Below are 13,795 nucleotides of genomic sequence, written 5' to 3'. Positions count from 1 at the left end.
AGTTGGGAAACCCAGTATCGAAATATGTCCTATAGACACTTTTGCTAAAATGCTCAGTAAATTTAAAATTGTAATTGAGCACTAGTGATTTTTCGTCTAGAACAGCTTTATGAACCACAGTCATTATACCAAAATGAATGAAAGGTCATTAGTCAAACAGCCATGTTGGGAGTTGACTTTTCCAACCAAGACTTGTCTGTATGACAGACGAGTCATTGAGTCTAGTGAGGAAAAATCAAATTGAGACTGTGACCTTTGCTGCCCAAGGTGGGATGATCTCAGTGGAGATGGGCCTCGAGGCTGTGGTGGTGATGGCTGATTGATCTGAGCCTGTCAAAGGTCTTGAGGGAGCTTCTTCTGGTCTTCAGCAGCTCTGATGGCTCAGCAGTTCCTCTGAACAGACAGATCATTCTGCAGCAGCTGCTCCGCTCTGCTCTGCAGGGTCACAACCTGCACCGGACAGGAAACACCCTGCAGGCTCAGTCCTTCAGTTGAAGACTCTGCATCTGATAGAAGGACATCTCTCTCAGGATCTCTTCCTCCATTTCCCCTTCTTCTCTTTCATGTGTGGATTTTTTCTAAAGATGAAACAGACTTGATTTTTAACTTTTATGAATCATATGCCAGTTTACTGTGTAAACTGGACGCTGACCTCAATACTGTAATTTCTATCTAAAATATGACGCAACTGTCAGAGTCATGTACATGGGGCTGAAACTATTGTTTTAATTATTTAATAATGTGTCGATAATTGATTATTTGTTTTGTCTATAAAATGTCAGAACATATTGATAAACGTCCATTGCGATTTTCCACCGCCAAAGGTGACATTTTCAAAGTACATTTTACTCACATTAACAGTCCAAAACCCAAAGATCCAAAGTTTTAGGCAAAAAAGAAAAAAACTTCACTTGTTCATTCATTATTAAGTTGCTATATTTTAATTCATATTATGTTTCAGTTGTATTTTTCATTTATTTATACAAAATACATATGCAAATCCAATCAAATCCCATGTGTTGGTGAACTTCATTAGTAAGGAGCATGAGTAAAACAAATTAGAGAAATTTACTTTCAATGTATTTTTCAAAATATTGGATGCACTTGACACGTTTGGGTTTGAGTCAATTGTACACAAAGGTCCAAATGTCTTTTCAGAAGCTTTGACAAGGTGTTGGTCCTAAAAAATAACCACATTTAAGTACTGGAGTGAAATTGCATCCAACAGCTTCCTGTTTGGAAATATCAGTCTATATGGGGTGAAATCTACTTGGCTGAGTATCTCTGGGCTTGTGTTTAGAAAAGGTTAAGTTCAACAGTTTGAGCTCAGATCGTTGCGGCCCTCCTGACGAGATGCTCAAGAACGCAGCAGCAGAGGAACAGAGGAAACCGAGAGGAAGAACAAACCACAGGTGTCACTGTGGAAAGCCTTAACCTGCCTCTGGCTTGATCCCCTCCACAAAGGAGAGCTTTGATGGGCTGATGCGCTGGCTTGTAATGAATATCACCGACAACATCTTCACACCTCCTCCTACGCATCGCTGAAATGACACAATGACTGTGTCAACAGACGTTCTGCAGTAAAAGGGCTATTCTCATAGAAGTGTGTAGTCCCTCATATGTACATGGTACATGCACGAGCTCTCTTAGAGATAAACAAACAAACAAACTTCCAGAAAAGAAGATAAAAAGAAATAAATCTAGGACTTCTACAGGAGCTTTTCACTGCCATTAGTGTCTACATGTGCTGCTCTGAACCCCAAAAGCATTTTAAACATGTACTTTTTCAGTTTTAATAAATGTTGTTGACTCTGCCTGCTTCTTCTTTATAGCCATGATTGCAGATGTTGGATTAATTTCACCACATTTTGCACTTAGATGAGAGAAGCAATCATCCTCCCCTCCCTTTCCTCCTCTGCTCATGTGAGGCTTCTTAATGGTCGTGGTATTTTTCACCCAGTCAGGAGTGCTGTTACTCATTATCCCAGGCAGCTGTTACTGCAGGGATAACCTCTGATCTCTCCGAGCTGTCAGAGAGCGCAGCTTCTTAACTTGAGATCTTCATTGACGCTGAGTATACGCGCAGGTAACCGCCGGGTCACCCTCCTCCGCTGACACTTGTTATAGCTCTTATGGGGCCTTTACAATGCTGATAAGGTCACTGTGAATGACACTGTGGTTACCTTTTCTTTTTTATGTTATGTTTTTATGTTTCTTTTTTTGTTTGTTTTAAGCACTTTTAGATATGACACCTTTTGATGTTCTGTGTTAAAATGACAATTCCCACAAAATATCTGCACGTCAACAATAAACAACGCAATATTTGCAAAAATATCTTTGTTTGAGTTGTTAAGAATGTATCAGAAGTAACACTGATACTTCCTGGTGGCTAAGTTAGCTTAACATTAGCACGCTCCAGAAAAGGTGCTTGTCGGATCGTCAAACGGCTTCTAAAACCCTCTCCCCACATGATGTCTGAATTGCGAGGGCTGCATTCGATCATTTCTGTAACTTTCCGAAAGCGCTACTCCATGAAGCCTGCCCACCTCACACAGCCATCGGCCAGGTGTGTAGAGGTAAGAGAGCACAGCTATTTTGGTCACTTCTACAAGTACAACATCTGGGGAGAGACAGAAAATGTGCACTGGTATCTGTATGATTAATCACGCCTTGCCCTTTACTGTGAGCAAACCTAGCCTTTTGGTGCACACCATGCAACTGAATTGCATTCAATTCTGGATGCGAATCTCGCATCGGACCTTTGTTGCATGACATCAGGTTATGTCTTTCAATCTTTCCTCGTCTCTATCCACTGTAGAATATCAAATGAAGCAAAGATATATTTTTTTAAAAATCCTTGAAATGCTGCACAACGATACATTTCTGAGTGCACGTCTCATCCTCGTGTCTTGTCTTTTTTTTCCTGGCCGGATCAGAAGAACCTTAGGCTATCTGTTCTTTTAACAAAAGCAACTTGTTCCGTGAGAGGCACAATTAAAGAGTGGGAGGCAGGAAGATTACACACAGGCTTTATAGGCACCTCCAAATGACTCAAGAGCAGACTATTCACCAGCTGGTAAAATTATCCACCATTGTCACGAAACATTCAGAGTCAGTCTCTCTCCTGTAACGCACCCACCTCTCCCTCTTCCCGCACGGCTCGGCTACCTCTGCGGGGGTCATATAAAGTCGAAGGGAGATTTAAAATAGTTCTGACATTTGGGCAAAGTGAAAAAAGCGGTCAGTCTGGCTGCTGTCAGAATAGATAAAGCCACAACAGTCTTCAAAAGTCAGCAACATCAAGCACAGTAGATTAGTGCTAAGGAATTGGGTAATAACTTTAACACATGACATCTTACCACTTTCCATCACGTATGCAACTTCAAAGGGGGAAATATGGTATTTATTGATGGGCCCATAATTCAGTTCTCCTCTAAAGCAGGTCAGATTTCATTGGACAGGGCAGAGAGAATAGAAACCAGATGATCTGAGGCCTGGGCCCCAACTCTGGCTGAGCTTTCACTTTAGGCCTGCAGGTTGCCGGGTCGAATCCTGATGGGGGAGGACCCCATCCTCCCTGGATCATGGGGTAAAGACAAAAAAACAACCTCTGGAGCAGTGGTTCCCAGCTTTTTCTGGCTGACATACTCCCCACATCCCTATCAGAGAACCTCTTCATCAACACCACCCCTCATTTAACCCTCAAAATCCATAGTTCAGTGCCTAATAAATGTCTTTTTTTTCAGAATTTTATTCTTCATCTTGATATGCTACACCTGTCAGCTGGATGGATGATCTTGGCACAGGAGAAGTGCTCACTAACACGGATTTAAACACATTTATGAACCAGATTTGAGAGAAAGACGCCTTTTGTGTGATTAGACAAAGTCTTCAATCTCAAAGATCTTTTATTTCAACTCAGGAAAAATGGGAGCAAAAACAAAAGTGTTGCATTTATATTCTGGTTCAGTATATATAACTATTTATTATTAAATAGACTTGTTTCCTTGCTTTCTAACTACTTTTCATGTACTCTTCATTGCAAGACAGTGGCTCGAAGGTGTTAACAATTGGTAGCTTAGTGATGACAATAAATTTACCAAAGATCAGCGTGACATCAAACTGTAATTCCATTATTTTTTCCTGAGCATAAATATGTAGCCCCCTGGAGTTCAAGTAGCCGACCCCTGGCTGGGAATCACTGCTCTAGACAATGTTTTTAAAAATAATCAAAGCCCTTCCAAGAAACATAACAAGGCCTCTATTGTACTGTAATCATTTTTTTTGCATTGCTCCCATAATCAAATTTTCTCAGTTGTTAGTTTATTTATTTATTTGATAGGGACAATGCAGTTTAACATAGTTTCACAACAGGGTATGAAACTAATGTGTTGCACAAAGAGTTTATATCTATTGCTAATTCTCGACTCCTGTCCCTAGTTGGGCTTTTACATGTGTAATGGAATTAAAAAAGTCAATAGTAAAAACAACACAAAACAGACAACACGACTACCCTACAATTAGCTAAAAACATAAACAAGAGCAGACTAAAAAGAGACGACAACAGCACAAGAAGCTACAAGAAGTCAAACAAAGACAATTAACAAAAAGATACAATTGCCTAGAAATGAGCACAGCTCTGGTTTGCTTTTAGCCAGCACTTAACCTTTGTTGTGAAGTGTAATTGTATGTAACATATATTTTTTTCTCCGTCAGCACAGTTACTACATATTCTCCTGAAAACACACAGCCTCTAACACATGACATGCAACACGTGACTGCAGAGAGGAGGGCGACTGGCTTGTGTGAGCCATCCGTCCCATCTCACTCTGCAAACGCCAAAGGGATTTCCACAAAGCAAACACTGGTTAGCCTCGCTATTTAGTGTGGAGAGCCGCCGCAGCCAACAAGTTCACTTCCAGAAAATCTCTCAGTCTGCCCCTGATAGCGCACCAGTGTGTAATCCATATGACTCTGCACTGGCCCAGATACCTTTAGCAATGAATAATTCACTGGCAGAGATCCAAGCTGGATGTGGTTTTGACTCTTTGCTGTAGATTTTCTCCCAAAGGGGGGGATGGTGGTTTTACTATCAATTACAGTGGCTAGAGCCCTGCAATCTGAGATCCTCCGTGATTTATCCATGCTACGCCTGCATGCTTGAATGGTATTCATGTTCTCTTGCAATAATTACCGTGCAGATGGGAAAAAAGAAACCCTTCACATGTCTGTTGTTGTCGTTTCGCTGCCTGCTGTCAGTTGTTTCATATTGTTGATGGCGCCCGTGATTAGCTGTAAAATTTTAGGAATTGAAGATATCAAGAGCAGAGCATTTTAATACAAGCAAGGCCAGTTTCCTACATACTGTAAAAGTTACTTTTGCTCTGCAACTGTTTAAATGCAGCTGTTTGTAATGTACTTTGCATTATCTGAGGACACTCAGTGTTGTACTTTTCCCATGGATGAGTTCGATGACGTGATGCCATGCAAACATATTTCCAATGCAGTTTTGATGGGGTTTAACTGTAGAGCATTTTTCCACAATCTAAAACATCTGCATGTGTCAGGTTTATCCTTTAAAATCAGGCAGTAGGGGTTTTTGTCATTGCATGTATTTTTGCAGTGACACTCAACAAACGTACAGTAACATGCCAATTTTCCTCCAACATTAAGCCCCAGTTGGCCAGAATGCAAGGCAGCCACAATACATGCTGCAATTTGAGTGATGGACGGGGCCCAAGCTCTCACAAACCCAATCTAGTTGGATCTTTGCTATAGTTAGAAGAAACTCCTCTACCCCTGTAGGAAACAAGAGTCCTGATATACTCCAAAACAGATTCGGACAATATCTGGTGGTGTTTTCCACACATGCACAAAACGCCAATGTAAAACACTGTGTAGGAAGGTACAATCAGATGCAGACTATCTGGGACGTGAGCAGTTAACACCAACCCTAACAGCTTCATGGAAAGTGCAAATTCTGAGTAATGCAGGAAATGACTGAATGACACAAAAAGTGAACTGAGGGAAGGTGGATACATCAAAGAGAATATTACAGCCCTTTATCACAACGGGATCATCATTACACCACATTGCTGACATGCATCTATACTCAGTAAAATGTAATGAAACAGAACCCGTAAACAAACCCACATGAAATTTGGCTCAAATTACAGGCTTTAAAAGGCTTTATTGTAGAAAGTGAGATTTCGTTTTTTGATTCTATGCAAGTAGAGTAAAGTAAATATAAAGTCTGCGTTCTATATCAATACTCTGAAAGTATCAAAGCGCTCAGTCCACAGAGAAATGCATAGCCTGTATTCAGAAATTGTGCTTTAAAACAACCTGTCGGGGCTTCTGTAACTTTGTGATGTCACAACAAAGCTGTCACCGCCATCAACCATGCCCCAAGCCCTGCCCACCTGGACCCACCATCCAGCCTTTCAGAATTTGGTTTCTCTGAGTGTTTACCTGAAATCTACTATATTTTTATTACATTACTCAGAAAACAGTCAGCCAATCAGAGGAGGAGAGGCTTAGAGCCTCCTCTCTTCTGATTGGCTCACCAACCTGTTGTTTGCGAGAGCTCCAGGAAGAAGCCTGAGAGACAAAGTAAAACTACACTCAGATGGTTTGGGTTCTTAAAACCACAAATACATCTTCTTGTGAATAAAAAGATTTCAAATAAAACAGTGGAAACGTGTCAAATATGGGACCTTTACTTTAAACAGTGTTTCCAAAAACTACTGTATAACCATTAACAAAAAGATAGATAGGAAGATAGGAACAACATATGACTAGAGTCTACAGTCAAAATGGCCCTAGTATCTATCAAATTATAGTTATAATTTTGTCTTATTTAAGTTCTACTGTTTCAATTCGTTAGTTTTTAGTTTTTGAGATCATGTGAAACCCTGCAGCCGTGTAACAGTTTTTTCTTTTGTTGTTTTTTTTTCTGTGCGAGCCGCCACATTTACGTTGCTCATTAGAGAGCACAGAGTGAGTAACCCCCAAAAAGAAATGTCAGTAGCTGCTTTGTGAAACAGTCATTCACGAGGCATTCTTTGATTGCTCATTGGACAAATTGATATACAGCGGATAAAAGAGGGTCTTACATGGGCACATTAACACACACACACACACACACACACACACACACAACCACTCACAGCTTCCCGTTAGTGTACGGGCCTCTCATTGTGCGGCTCAGCCATCTGTCTCTCAGCAGTAGGTCCTTGTTACCTGTTGTACTCTTTCTTACCCTGCTCATTCACCAATCCAGTCTCAGTGCCAGCAGTCCCCCTTTACCACCTCGTTCAGTAAAGAGTCCTCAACAAAAATTCCTCACAGAAAGACGGATCCAAGTGTCTTCGAGTCTGACAAAAAAAAAAAACTAGAAAAAGAGAAGCCTCTGTGCTGCTTGTTTGAACTCTTAAGTATTAGTTATTAAAACTTCCGACCTCTCTGATTCTTTAGGATGATTTGATCTGTGTAAACTTAAATAAATGAACAAACTGAATTCCTAAAGCCATCTAAGATTTCAAATGTAAGCCACGTCACTGTCAGAGCCTTTGGCGATGGGCGAGGTGGATATTGAGAGCGACGGGGGACAGATGCTTCTCCTTAGAGCATGGGGGGGGGGTTTGCCCGTCAGCCCCCGCTCAGATGAGATGCTAAGTTTACATTGCACCAGTCTGAAACAGTCTTAGAAGTCAGTTGGATGTCCAGACCCGGACCATATGGAGTTGGTTATGAGCTGAGCAGCGAGCCTCGGGCCCTTTTCTGTCTCCGTACGGGACCAGCGGTGAGCCGTCGCCTCAGTGAGACATTTTCCAATCGCTGCAGGCAGCATAAAGCTTCAAAGATTACAGTCAAAGTTTATGTTTTCTGGACGTGAGAACAAAAAGCTGGCATCTAATAATGATGAAAGGATTCCTGAGAGGGTGCCTTACCTACAAAAGCATGAAAGTACGATGAAACGTGGATGGAGGCTAATATTCAGGTTTCATTTGGTGGCTGTCTGCCACTTATAAGCATATTGTTTGATGTATTACGTGTTAAGTGTGCACATTCATACTGACAGAGCTGCAAACACACTCATACCCTGTGTTTTAGGTAGCTTGTCCAAACTATTTTTGTAGGCAGCAAATCAGCATGCACTAAATTGACCTTAGACATGCAAATTCCCATAGAGGTTTGGCTGAACTTCTTAAATGCTTAATCAACATTTTTCTTTACTTGGAGCAGTTTTCCATTTCAGTAAATTCAATAAGTGAAAAAAAAAAAAGAGCAGCTGCTGTGTGTGTGTGACATTCTTTCTAATGACCCTTAGTTAACTTTGCACCTAATGTGGGCATTATCATTGAATAACAGGAAGTTAATTTTCCTGTTCCTAAACTACCCAACCTTTTCTGACCAATGACCTCTCAGAATAAGGGGTCAGGGCCAATTATAAGCAAGCTGCTAATAGGGCTTTAGTGAGTCCAGATGTTGTTGGCCTCCATTACTTAAAGTCACTTCACAGAGTAAATGACCACAACAAACTGGATCAGAGTTAAACAAAACATGAACCCAAAGAAAAACATCGTCTGGCCACAACATCTAAATGTGTTACATATACTACTTTTAAATTAGTTTCTTTTACTCTCAAATGCGACTTTGCTTATGCTGCTTTTTTAAACAGATTTTTATTAAATCAGTGTTTTTGACAGTTGGCTTTGGTGGGCATTTTCTCTTTTCAGCATTTCAACCCTCTTCCAACTTCAATGTAACCCTTTGGATAAAAGATACTTTAGGTTTGGATTGTTTCTAGTCCGTCTTAATACAATACTCACATGCAATATGTAAATTTTAAAAAAGCAGCTGGTCTCTAGTCATTCCGCCTGTGCATACTGACTTATCAGCCACCCTGTTCTGTGAAAGAACTTCTACATCTGCTTCTGCTGAAGCTAATATAAGGCTTCACTAGTCTGTGTCAGTAAAATTAGATTACAGAATTACAGTCTTTCAGGGCAATTTATTTATTTATTTATTTTATTGGGGGGGGGGGGTTGGTTATGAATTTAGTGAAAAGTTTGTATTTCCCTGGAAAGTTATTTCCCTTGCTGAGCTGCAGGTCCTGGTAGTTGTAGGTATGTTTTGTAGCTGGGACAAAATGTCAGCGACAAACCTACGCAAACACTAAAGTAAAACAAAAATCCCACTTGATTATCTCGAACTGCTGAAGCCTCAAATTAGCATCGGTTAGCATTAGCATCGTTTTTGGTCTTCACCAGCTCCTCCACCATGGAGATTTTTGGACGTTTAGCAGCTAAACGCTCCCGTATGTTCACCAGCTCATCGCTAACTTTATCTGTCTGCAGCTTGGCGCTGGGAAGTAAACCTAAAATGTTTTGAGCTGTGAAACTAAAACACTGATCTGAAAGACACAAAAATGCCGCACAGAGGGGAACTGCAGAGTTGGTATTTGATGTTTGTGGGATCGTTGTTAGTACAGCTGTAATATACATATGCCATGTGAGTATAGTGTTAAAAACAGCTACGCCACCCCTGTTTAAACATGAGTTCTTCCACACATGAGCTAATTTTACTTTCTCATTTTGGAGCTGAGGATCCATACAGAAAAAGACAGACGGTAACAAGGACCTAACATGTCTTTATTTAACTTCCCACTGTATGTGACCTTTTCTGAATATGACAACTATATTTCCATGCACAGCGTGGCTTGTTGTTGTGCCGGTGTTGGTAAAAGCCTCCTTTCCAGCCGAACAGGAAGAGAAATGAGAAAATGGCACAGTTTTTCTTGTTCCTGTCTAAACAAACATCACATTTTCGAGTTTGTATATTTTAACATTAAAAAAGGCAACACTGCCGCAGACGCATTCATTCTGGGCCGTACAGTTGACATCTTAGTCATCGTGTGGAATGGCACATAGAGACACGTCTCACGGAGAAGCAGTAAGTTGTGTAATGACTCCTGCAGGGCGTCTGGATACAGTCAAAGGCACAAGCAAGAGATGTACATGGGCTTATGTATTATTTGTCTGAATTGTGTGTGTGACTTTAAAGCCCCTTAATCAACTCACAGCTACAGTTAAAGCTAAACATCATATGCCAGCACAGTTTATAAATTCTCTAATTGCAATAAAATACAAATCCACAGTGGTTTAACAAAGAAGATTCAACTAAAAAACACCCAGTCCGCTGCTCGTCATGCAAGAGACTCATTTCTTACTAAAGAACTGCTCTTTGGGTTTGGGTTTTCGAGGGTAGTCCATGAACAATTTATGTGCTTTTTTGTTTGTTTACTGTGGTTTGCTGGTCATAAAAATAAAGTCAGCTGAAGGAATCTCTCTTGCTCGTGTTCCCTCTCCCTTTCTTTCTCTGTGCCTTTCTTCCTCTCTCTCTCTCTCTCTCTCTCTCTCTCACACTCTCTTGGCTGGCTGTCAAACTCTCCCCGAGCCATTTGGACCGTCACACCCACCCTTGGCCAGAGCTGAAATTAATTGCTGACTAAAAAAGCGCCTAGCAACTCCCTCGCTGTGCAGAAAAAACACATCAACAGGTTGTCACTTGTGATATCAGGCGGGTTGCCTCCTCTGAATTATAAGAGCTGACACTAGTAAATGATACACCGCCAGAGGAATTTACATGACATCACTGAGTATGTAGCTTTCAGTACAATGACTCTTATATGCTTCTTTAGAGAATGGAAAGTTTGTCTTGGTGAAGAATCGACAACTTTAAGAAGAGGAAATATTATATATGTAATAACATTCTACAAATATGTGGTACTGCGTTCACAGTGATAATCCACATGATTATCATGTCTGGTGCAAATACTACATTCACGCTGGTTATCATAATCGCCCCTCTGCAGCAAAACAGCCCTACAAATCCACTGTACACCACCTGTTCAGCACCAAGCTGCAGACAGACAGAGTTAGAGACTATAGCTGGTGAACACTGAGGAGTATTTACCAGCCGAAGAGCTTCAGTCAGGAGGTGGTAGAGACCAAAATCAGAGTCAAAAGAGTGAATATTGGCCCTGTGTTGCCAGATGACCAGATACATGACTTCAAATGAATGATAATGTAACTGCCAGATGTGTAAATAAGCAGCTGTTTGTTAACTTAAAAAGAGATGATATGAAACGGTTATCTTTCTGCTGCTTCTTCACAAAATACTATGTTGGCGTACTGCACAAAAATAAAAAGGTAAAATGTGACTGTAGACAGGGTTCACACCTGCGGCCTGTGTGCGGTTAGGTTTAGGCCTCACAATAACATTGGTTAAGGTTTTGGGGAAGATGATTTTTTTTTTGGCTAAATATTGTAAAAGTACATACATCCTATCTCGTGTTACAACTGACCGTCAATTTACTTTGAGTTGCCTGAACATAACTGTGCTTTAGTTGCCACAAGAAGTTACTGCGGGGAAAACAAATAAAATGCATTGTCATTGAAAATTGTGCCGATAGATTAATTATGAGAATTTGCAACTTTGTGGATACAATCATTAAAAACGATATGAAAATAATCTGTGAATCATTACATTTCTTTCAAAACAAATTTGCTGTTGTAAAGTAGTTAGGAGTCAGCACATTGGCCAAAAGATCATATGACAATCTTTTCGTGTAGAATTGAAAACCACAATCTGAATCACAGTCTGTTTCCACTCTGATTTTATTCTCAAAGTCCGAACTGGAGGTTGTGATTCACATATTTCCGCCGCTATGACACTTCTTTCAGATGTTTCTCCACCCTGCGCTATTCTTCAACCACAAAGATGTCTTCTGTTTACAAGTTCATATGGAGTATTCGTTTGAACAGCGCTCAACAACGCTAGAGGAGAACAAGCACGGCCGTCGCCAGCTGCAGTTAGCGGGCTAGCTGTTAAACAGTCAACATGGTCTGGTTAGCAGGGATTTAACTTTTGAAATCAAATATCCATTCATCGGAAAAGTAGATCATGTGCACAGGTAAGATCATCTACGATATAAGATCATCAGGTCGCCCACCCCTAGCAATATATATGAATACAAGTTTTAGGAGACAAACTTGGTCCGATCACATGAATGATTGCAATTCTTAAAATACAGCAGAGTTTCGTGAGTTACCGTCAGTCTCAGACATGAATAAGTTCTTTGCATTGCACCTTCCAGAAAATGATTCTGCTGCTTCTGTTTGGTTTGAGTGCTCTTTTCTTTCTCTCTGCGTAGTTACATATCACTACTCCAGCTAATTGATATCTTCATTTTATCTTTTAAATAGATAAATGGAACTTTAATTCAAGACTCACGTATTGTGTATGTAAGTATTTAGTGAATGAAAGTCAGTCAGCACTGACAGCCTCATCAACATGCCATGTCCCCTGCAGTCTGATGAGAGCACAGGAATGTTCACAGTAGGAAATTGAAAACTTACTCATACAAGTTGGGGCAGCGGAAATTAAAATAATGAAGTCAAGCGTTTGGAGGCCCAGATTCAAAACCTGAAGGAGTTTGGTCTGAGACTTTTTTTATTAACCTGCGTCTTTGGTCGGAGAACCGCTTATGAAGTGCAGCTGGCAAACAGTCCCCGAGGCAAAACATGTTTGAAATGGACCACGACAACCCTCTCCATCTCAGTTACTGTTTTGTTTTTTGACCACATTTTGGTTTCTCAACATGCTCTGTTTTCATCATGTTACAGTGTATGGAGTATGTGGCAGATAGTTCTTCTGCCATGTTGGTTTTAGTGGTGTTGGACGGTGTGTAGCACATTTCTAGATGCATTTTTAAAAAAAAAAAAACTGCCTCCTTCTCTGATTCAAACACCAGTGGAGAGTTTATTTAGTCTTTGTACTGAACTTAAATGCTGAGTGCAGAAATTCCTTCAGTGATCTTTTGCCTCTAATTTTCACTCAAAAGACAACATGCATGTCATGACAGTCTTTCCTTATCTTTCCATCGCTTGCTGGTGCTATCTTCCACTTCTGGCAAAGAATGTCTGCTGCTGTGTCAGGGTGTGCAGGAGGAGGCTGCATGAGTGAGCAAACACTCAGAAAAATGAGCTGACATAAAACAGAGACGACTTCAAGCCGCCTGAGGTCTTACAGTTCACAAGTTCACAACTGAAAAGTCAACTAATTTCAGATAAGGTTTTGTTATTGGAGATATGGCTGGGAGCCTGCTGTCTCTGTTGATCAAAACACTTTTATAGATTAACAATTTTAACTCTAAAATCAGACAATGACATGAGTCTCAACAATCTTAAAGTCATCCTATACTTTTTATTTGATTGACTTATGTAACCTTAAGTTAAACTTAACCATGAGTTTCATTATGTCTTTTACAAAGTGTCACATATAGTGGTTAAGATAAAGCACATAAGAAGATAAGAACGCACATCATTCGTTTACAAGAATCACATATAACACAACAAACACAACAGAACAAGACGCAAGAGACATTAGAGAGATACAACTTCACTCATTAAAACTATTACATTCCTCATGTAACACTTAACTTGTTTTAGATCACCAACTGCAATCTCCAGTAAATTCACCAGCTCTTTGACAAATTATAAAACAAACTGCAAAATGAGCTTGACCTCAGAAGGACTAGCGATCCCTTTGCAGAAGCCGCTGTGGATCCACATAAAGAATAAAGAACAAACATATTGATATGTTCACAGGTGGACTAAGAACACCTCAGCCCATGTCTGTCCAGTGTCTTAATTCAGCTAACTGCAGGATATGAATGAGCGAAGAAGTCGTCCTAGTGTTCGAGCTTTGATTTAACTTAACGTAACTG

The sequence above is a fragment of the Seriola aureovittata genome, chromosome 5, assembly GCF_021018895.1.
Source record: "Seriola aureovittata isolate HTS-2021-v1 ecotype China chromosome 5, ASM2101889v1, whole genome shotgun sequence".
Classification (NCBI taxonomy): domain Eukaryota; kingdom Metazoa; phylum Chordata; class Actinopteri; order Carangiformes; family Carangidae; genus Seriola; species Seriola aureovittata.
The sequence above is the reverse complement of the archived record's forward strand: the minus strand, read 5'-3'. Positions refer to the sequence as shown.